We start from the raw sequence: 9,051 nt of genomic DNA on the forward strand, positions 1-9,051 counted from the left end.
AACTTTATTCCAGTTGAAAGATATTATGTCTTACTGGTTCATTACGAAAACGATTTAAGTCCCTCCGAGAAACGAAACGTGCCTGTTGGAGAACTACCCCCCCCCCCCCAAGTCCATGAATGTGACTCCGGGGAGAGGTCATGGTCATTTAGAGAGGTCATGGTCATTTAGAATTTTGTTAAAGTTTTCTGATTGCATTTAACTCGTCTTCTTCCTCTTCGTCGTCGTACGCTCAGACAGGAACCCCAGTGGCTCAAACAAAAGCTGCTGTATTCCGTAGGTTCTCCAAGGGACCAAAGAGTTTCTCCTTCAGGAGTTCATCTGAAGGCCAGACTGCTTTTCTCTGGTTCTGATAGGTGGGACACTGTTACAGGAAATGTTCCACAGTCATGGATGCTGTACCACACTGGCAGGTTCCACTGTTTCCCGCTCGGAATTTGGTGTGAAGATCACTTTAAAAGCCACGGTAAGGAAAGCGGGGTGAAGGTGTGTGTGTGTGTGTGTGTGACGAGAGTTACGTAAGTTTAGACCGTATTGCTAAAGCTAAGGCTCCAGAGAGATCAGACAGAGTAAGAAATCATCTTGAAGAAATGTTTCAAAAACATCTGTGAAATCAGTCTGAAATAGAATCCGTAAAGTCAAAGGAAACGAATCCACATTAATACAATTAATTTTTTGTCTGTCAATGATACATACGGATGTCACATGTCATCGTGACATTACCAAATGCATTGGTAGACAAACGTTTCTCATAACTCATCTTCAACTTTCAGTACAGCTGCTTTTACATCCGTCAGAATTAAAGCTAAAAAGCAGTCCATTCATTTTTCGTCTGAAAATGCTGAAGTATACAACGGGCCTTTCTCTATGGAGGAATTGCAGAATGCTCTTCGTCAAGCTCATGATACTTCAGTAAGACCAGATGAAATTCATTACCAGTTATAGAAGCATTTACCTAAATCATCTTTGGTGGTTCTTTTGAATACTTTTGACAACATCTGGATTTCTGGTGACTTTTCTTCTGATTGGAAGAAAGCAATAATTATTCCTATTCCCACGCCATGTAAGGATCCAACAAATCCTACTAGTTATCGCCCTGTCGCTTTGATAAGTTGCATCGTAGACTTGTCTGGTATTTTGAATCCCGCAAATTGCCTACTAGCGTGCAATGTGGATTCAGATACAGACATAGCACGGTTGATAATCTTGTTAGATTTGAAACGTTTTGTATGGAAGCTTTCATCCATAATCAGAACTTGGTATCAGTGTTTTTTTATTTGAAAAAAGTTTACGATACCACGTGGAAATATGGGATTTTAAACGACTTCCATAGCATGGGCCTTAGAGATCAACTTCCAGTTTTTATTTCTCAATTTTTAAAATATAGATCTTTTAAAGTCCGACTGGGGTCGATTTGTTGTCCGATATTCACCCACAGGAGATGGGTGTGCCTCAAGGTAGTATCCTTCATTAAAGTCCTGAGATATAAATTTTTAAAGTTTATTCAATAAAAAACGTATTTTTGTCCCAAAATGGCCGTTGCCATGGCAACCGTTAAGAAAAAGGTTAAATAAATGGTACAAACAAATCAACAACTGCACTGGTCACAATTTCCACTTTTTGAATTTTTCTATCTGTACATTCCCTTTTTTAAACGTAAATTAAAAAAAACCCCGTGATTTTACCCCCAAAACACATATTATACCCCAAAAAGGTATAAAGCTACCGCTTGGGAATGTCCATCATACTGAAAAATGTGCGCACGGCGATGGACTTTCAAAACAATATAGTAAGCCTTTGTCTCTCAAAATGGTACCGACATGTGAATTTTTGGGTATTGGCCCATGGGACTATATAGTCTCAGAGAGGAAATCCGCTAAATTGTTTCATTAGTAGAAAGGGATCTTGTATATGCACCATCCCACAGACAATATAGCACATACCACGGCCTTTGATATACCAGTCGTGGTGCACTGGCTCGACCTCCGTATTCGTCAAATCAATGCAATACGGTTACAACGGCAACTCCAACAGGCAACCGAAATCAGAGGCTGCACAGAGTTATATCCCCTACTTTTAGATTGAAAGATATATCGTATGTAATTTTGTGCCAGCTCTCTTAAATTTAGTCTTGTAGCCAACATTTCGTGTGTGTGTGTGTGTGTGTGTGTGTGTGTGAGTGAGTGAGAGAGAGAGAGAGAGAGAGAGAGAGAGAGAGAGAGAGAGAGAGAGAGAGAGAGAGAGAGAGAGAGAGAGAGAGAGAGAGAGAGAGAGAGAGAGAGAGAGAGAGAGAGAGAGAGTGTGTGTGTGTGTGTGTGTTTTTGACTGTGAAATGCTCGAGCTGTGTGTAGGGTTCCAGGGGCATGCTCTCTGAAAACCTAAAACGCGTTTTCCTAGTACATGTATTTGGGAAAAAAAGGCTATTTTAAAACAATGATTTTCGACTATTTTGTAGATTTTTATTTTTTATTATGGTTCTTTTTTTTATTTTTATATTTTTTAAATAATGAAATTCTAGCACACAACAGGGGTTAAGGTATGTATATGCTAAGTATTTTCGGCAATTGCTTATTATAACCTTAGTAACAGAAAAGGTACGTGTACCTAAAACAGACAACATATTGATGTTCTCAACTCATCTGAATGTCCATCCTCCAAATACACAATCTCTCATGTATATATTTCTGTTTATGTGTCATTGTATATTTTATGTCTATGAGCCGCAAGCTTTAAAGCAAATAAACTATACTATACTATACTATACTATACTATACTATACTATACTATACTATACTATACTATACTATACTATACTATACTATACTATACTATACTATACTATACTATACTATACTATACTATACTATACTATTCTATAATATAAGGCTGGTAGGTACAGGGTTCGCAGCCCGGTACCGGCTCCCACCCAGAGCCAGTTTTAACGACTCAGTGGGTAGGTGTAAGACCACTACACCCTCTTCTCTATCACTAACCCACTGTCCTGGACAGACATCCCAGATAGCTGAGGCGTGTGCCCAGGACAGCGTGCTTGAACCTTAATTGGATATAAGCACAAAAATAAGTTGAAATGAATGCTATTGTTTAATTAAGGGGCTAGTTTATTTATTTAGTTATTTTTTCCCGAAAATCATGGATTGCACAGAAAAGGTGGGTATCTTTTGATTTTAAACTGTTTTAAGTCCTCATCTGAATTGATCCGTCCTCATTTGCCATGGTAGTCGCCGATCGTTTGCTTTCGTACCCTAAATGCTTTCCTTCACATTCTTCATATAGCCAAAGCAACTTTTACGACTTGACTTAATCCACAAATAACCTCCTTTGGAAACACAATGTCATGGTGCGTCACAATATTAATATCTGAGGCGGCTCAGCACAATGTAAGAATAAACTAGGGTACCATTGTCATATATAAATTTTATTCCATCCTGACATCATTGTAGATGCACCGGCCTCGGTGGCGTCGTGGTTAGGCCATCGGTCAACAGACTGGTAGGTACTGGGTTCGGATCCCAGTCGAGGCATGGGATTTTTAATCCAGATACCGACTCCAACCGCAAATAAAAGATCCCTTGCTGCTAATCGGAAAGAGTAGCCCATGTAGTGGCGACAGCAGGGGACAATATTTCGAAATCTGAGGTAACCGGAAGTCGGTTCATGTGGTTTTTACCTAGGTAACCAATTGTTCGGTTACGTGAATTATATTTGCGTAACCCATGGGTTATCTGATCGGTTACCTCAAAATTACGTTGAAATTATATTTTAAATACATAGTTTTTAGCTGAAACATAAAGTTAAAACAAATACAAAAGAAAACATTTTACAAAAAAAAATAAAAAAAATCTTTAATGCTTGCTAAAGTTAACAATATTATAAAAGAACTGATTATTAGCCCCAGTACTGAAACAAAATACAGGGGCGTAAGCAGAAATATTCTTAGAATTACGCACGCCAAAGGCGTGCCCGAGCGGGGGGATTCGGGGGGCCTCCCCCTATGAAAATCTTGAAACTCAGGACGCCTGTAGGTGCATTTTTGAAAATCTTTTTTCGAGTCAAGTTTAAGAGGTCTATTTTATAGAACAATTACAGACAGCCTCGACCTATTCCCGGATTTAGTTTTTGAATTACGCACATGCGTACTGTGCGTAATGGGCGGTACGCCTTTGAAATAGATAAATACTCATTTGTAGGGATTCCTTTTTGCGAATTACGGTAGCTATGCTACTTTCACTTCATCGATGGTACTTAAAACTGTTTTTAACATATGTAAAATTATAGCCAATCCAATAGTACGTCTACATATATTCCTTTAGAGATAAAATAGCAGCAGAAAATTTAGCCGTCCCAAGCGGTCCGAGCACATTTCTTTAAAACTGTTTTAAAACTGTAGACTGGTCGCAAGTTACAACTGTTGCAATATAACGTTGTTTACTGGTTTGCTGCGCATCAAGTATTTAAAAATCAGTCTAAAACATTTGTCGGAATACCAGTAGTATGTCTGCATGAATAAACTTCCTGTAATCGTGAAGTTTGCAAGTTTTAATTTCTGAACGTTTACAGGTCATGACGTAACCGATTTGCGGTTCGCGTAAATTTAATTTTGCGTAACCGACACGCGAACAGAACGGCGGTTCGCGTGAAATATTGTGCCCTGCGACAGCGGGTTTCCTCTCAAAATCTGTGTGGTCCTTAAGCATATGTCTGACGCCATATAACCGTAAATAAAATGTGTTGAGTGCGTCGTTAAATAAAACATTTCTTTCCTTCTTTTTCATTGTAGATGCAATGAGCTACTGTTTTCGATTAGCAGCAAGAACTATTTCTAAGCAGCATCCCGAAGATAGAATAGTACATACCACAGTCTGTTAAAGTTGGTTTTCTTTAACAGCACCACAAGAGCACACTGGTTTATTAATCATCGGCTATTGGATGTCAAAAATTTGGTAATTGTGACATATAGTTTTAGAGAGGAAACTCGCTAAATTTCCCCATTAGTAGCCAGGGATCTTTTATATGCACCATCCCACATGATAGCACGTACCACTGCCTTTCATATACCAGTCGTGGTGCACTGGCTGGAACGAGAAAAAGCCCAATGGGCCCACTGACGGGGATCAACCTTGTTGTTTACACTTATTTTCGTGCTTATATCCACTTAAGGTTCAATCACGATGTCCTGGGCACACACTTCAGCTATCTGGGTTAGTTTGTTTGTGGTTAGTGGGAGATAACTCGACGTAGTGGTCTTACACCTGTCCATTGAGTCACTAAACTCGCATTGGGTGGGAGACGGTACCGGGGTACGAACCCAGTACCTACCAGCCTTAAGTCCAATGGCTTAACCACTATACCACCGAAGCCGGTTAATCTCAGCTTGTTGTTTCCATAGTTTTATCTCAGTTTGTGGTTCTGAAACCTTTAATCTTTTTATTGATTAGTTACCTCCAAGTTTTAACGCATTACACTTTCGTACACCACGCGCGTTCGGGTCCTGGTTGGAGTTTCTAAAGGTACCAGGCCATGGAACAGTGATGCGCGCTACCCTATATTGTCCGTGTTCATATATAGCGTAGCGTACTAACCAAACTCCAAGAAACTCCAACCAATCCCCAAACGCCCGTTTTGTATACATGTGTGTCTTCTACTTCCCACATACTCTTGAAGTCTGTAATATACAGACGAAGCGTTCAGTATTGTAATCTTTTCAACTTTGTTGTTTGTTTGTTGTTGTTTTTTTTATGTTGTTTTATTTTGTTTTTGTTATGGTGTTGTAGGTGGGGTTTTTTGTTGTTGTTTGTTTGGGGGTTTTTTTGGTGTTTTTTAGTGGTGGTTTTTTTTTTGTGTTTTTTGGGTGGGGTTTTTTTTGTGTTTATTTCGGGGGGGGGGGGGGGGGTAAGTAGATTGATTTTACGCAAAGGCTTTTCGTTTTAATTCCAGAGAGGATATAATAACGAAATACCACGAGTGACACAATGAACGAGAAATATGCCAGTTATTAACACGTCCTTGGATTTGGACTTTATATATTTCTACCGACCTCGGTGGCGTCGTGGCAGGCCATCGGTCTACAGGCTGGTAGGTACTGGGTTCGGATCCCAGTCGAGGCATGGAATTTTTAATCCAGATACCGACTCCAAACCCTGAGTGAGTGCTCCGCAAGGCTCAATGGGTAGGTGTAAACCACTTGCACCGACCAGTGATCCATAACTGGTTCAACAAAGGCCATGGTTTGTGCTATCCTGCCTGTGGGAAGCGCAAATAAAAGATCCCTTGCTGCCTCTCGTAAAAGAGTAGCCTATGTGGCGACAGCGGGTTTCCTCTAAAAAAATCTGTGTGGTCCTTAACCATATGTCTGACGCCATATAACCGTAAATAAAATGTGTTGAGTGCGTCGTTAAATAAAACACTTCTTTCTTCTTTCTTTATATATTTCTGTGTGTGTACCCTGTTCTGAATGGTTTCTTTGAGTGGGGGTCCGGCCTAACTATAAACTCCAGAAAGCTATAACAACAGATGAGCGAATTTTGCCTCCACCCCCTTTTCCCCCTTTGCTGGTATTTACTACCGATATTCCAGTCAGTATTATGTCGCCCCGTCTTTCATGTTTTCCCCCTTTTAAAAAAGAATCCTATATGTGACGGTGACAAGGTCACGTCATATCCAGTATCAGTATAATTTTTTGGTACCACTTGTCGATCAATTCAATTTTAATTGATATTGATTGACTGCTTAAAGTATTTCTGAAACAACTTGGCAAATATCCTAAGAAACTGCCTCGCCAGATGAATACGTTTGAAAAACTACGAAGAAGCGGCTCATTGTTGGGTGTCGGCTGATATTACCCTGTACAGTGGAATCTACGTCACTAGGCACCAGCATGGCGGACTTGTTATTGTGTCGCAGATATGCTTACAGAACAGTATCATAATACACGCAAGGGGTGCAGTTATTCAGTAAATTATTTATGCTACACACGAATCTTTGAACATTTGTGAATATCTTGTTTCTGTTCGTAATCTAAAACCATTACACATCTTGTAACTCGTCCATTAAATGCTATGGTCAGACTACCAACTGTCACGACGGAATTGACAAACTCGCCGATCTCTCCGACTTACACGACTGTCCAGTTGCTAGTCTGAGAGCTCTTACAACTCGATTCTCGTCGAGATCCTACATTTACAGTTTTGTAAATATATTTTAGGCGTGAAAAGGAGAACTACTAATATGATGGTCTATTCTGAATTAGGTTGATCACCTTTGTACATAAGTACGAACATCCGTATTGTTAAATATTGGATAAATTTGTTGAATACAGATAACTGTATTTTGAAAGAGTGTTATACCACCCTATATGACGAGTGCATAAGAAAACCACGTTCTGTTAACTGGGTTAGTGAAATATGAGACCTGCTTCTCACTAATGGTTTGGTCACATATGGTATAATCAAAATGTAGAAAATTGCAATACATTTATGTCACTATTCAAACAGAGAATGACTGATCAATTTATCCAATCTATGTATGTTGTATTCAACAATTCTCCAAAATGTCTGTTATACAAATTCGTTGTTAATAATTATTGCTTACAACCTTACCTTCATAAACCTATTGCCCTGAAATACAAACATATTTTGAGTGAATGTAATTATCTTCCCATAATCTCTTTATAGAAACGGGCTGATACCACAATATTACAGTGAATTTTGCCCCCACTCCCTTTTCCCCCTTTGCTGGTATTTACTACCGATATTCCAGTCAGTATTATGTCTCCCCGTCTTTCATGTTTTCCCCCTTTTAAAACATAATCCTATAAGTGACGGTGACAAGGTCACGTCATATCCAATATCTGTATAATATTTTGGTACCACTTGTCGATCAATTAAATTTTAATTAATATTGATTGACTGCTTAAAGTCTTTCTGAAACAACTTGGCAAATATCCTAAGAAACTGATGAATACGTTTGAAAAACTACGAAGAAGCGGCTCATTGTTGGGTGTCGGCTGATATTACCCTGTACAGTCGAATCTACATCACTAGGCACCAGCATGGCGGACTTGTTATTGTGTCGCAGATATGACTACAGAATAGTATCATAATATACGCAAGGGATGCAGTTATTCAGTAAATTATTTATGCTACACACGATGCCACAATATTGACAGGAATAATAGAATTTGTAGTCTGTGCAATATGAATGTAGTAGAAGACGAATATCTAGTTTGTCCTTTCTACAGTAACATGAGAGATAAATATATTAAACTTTTTTATTATAATAAACCATCAACATTTAAATTAACGCAACTGCTTTCCAGCGACAATTCAAAACAGCCAATTAAATTGTGTAAGTATTTGAAGACTTCTACAACGCATAGAACAGACAAGATTGATACATGACATATGTTATTATAGTGTATATTATTTGTATGCATGTATTACCCATTTACTATAGAATTTTATCGATTGTAACCCAATGCTACATACCATTCCCAGCAATGAGCACATTATATTATTTTATATATAAATATGTAATTATGTATGCCTACAAAATGTATATTTTTTGGCAAAAAAATAAAATGTGTTTACACCTGTATACAACTCCTACAACTGATTAGTTGTTAGTCTGAGCACACCGATCATAAGTTGCGGAAATTACAATGCAACTGTCGAATTGGCCATCTCCGTCATGACAGTTGATAGTCTGAGACAGGCATTAGGTAGCCCTATACCCAATAGGATTCGGCTAGGTCAAAGTTTCTTTGAAAACTGTAACAGTTAATACTACCATTGGAGATAAATATGACACTGTTTGTTATACAGACCCCACCCCCCACCCCAACCCCCGGAAAATTCACCTGGCCAATAAATGTGTGCAATTATATTTTATCCAGTACCACAGCGTTAGGTATCCTTAGGTTTGAATGTATGGGGCATAACACAACTTAGTACATGTGTTATACTTTTATGCGAAACTAGCTGTGTTGTAACAACGTTATAATGCCATTATATTAAAGTCACACGCCCTAGTTTC

This window comes from Gigantopelta aegis, chromosome 4 (genome assembly GCF_016097555.1).
Source record: "Gigantopelta aegis isolate Gae_Host chromosome 4, Gae_host_genome, whole genome shotgun sequence".
Classification (NCBI taxonomy): domain Eukaryota; kingdom Metazoa; phylum Mollusca; class Gastropoda; order Neomphalida; family Peltospiridae; genus Gigantopelta; species Gigantopelta aegis.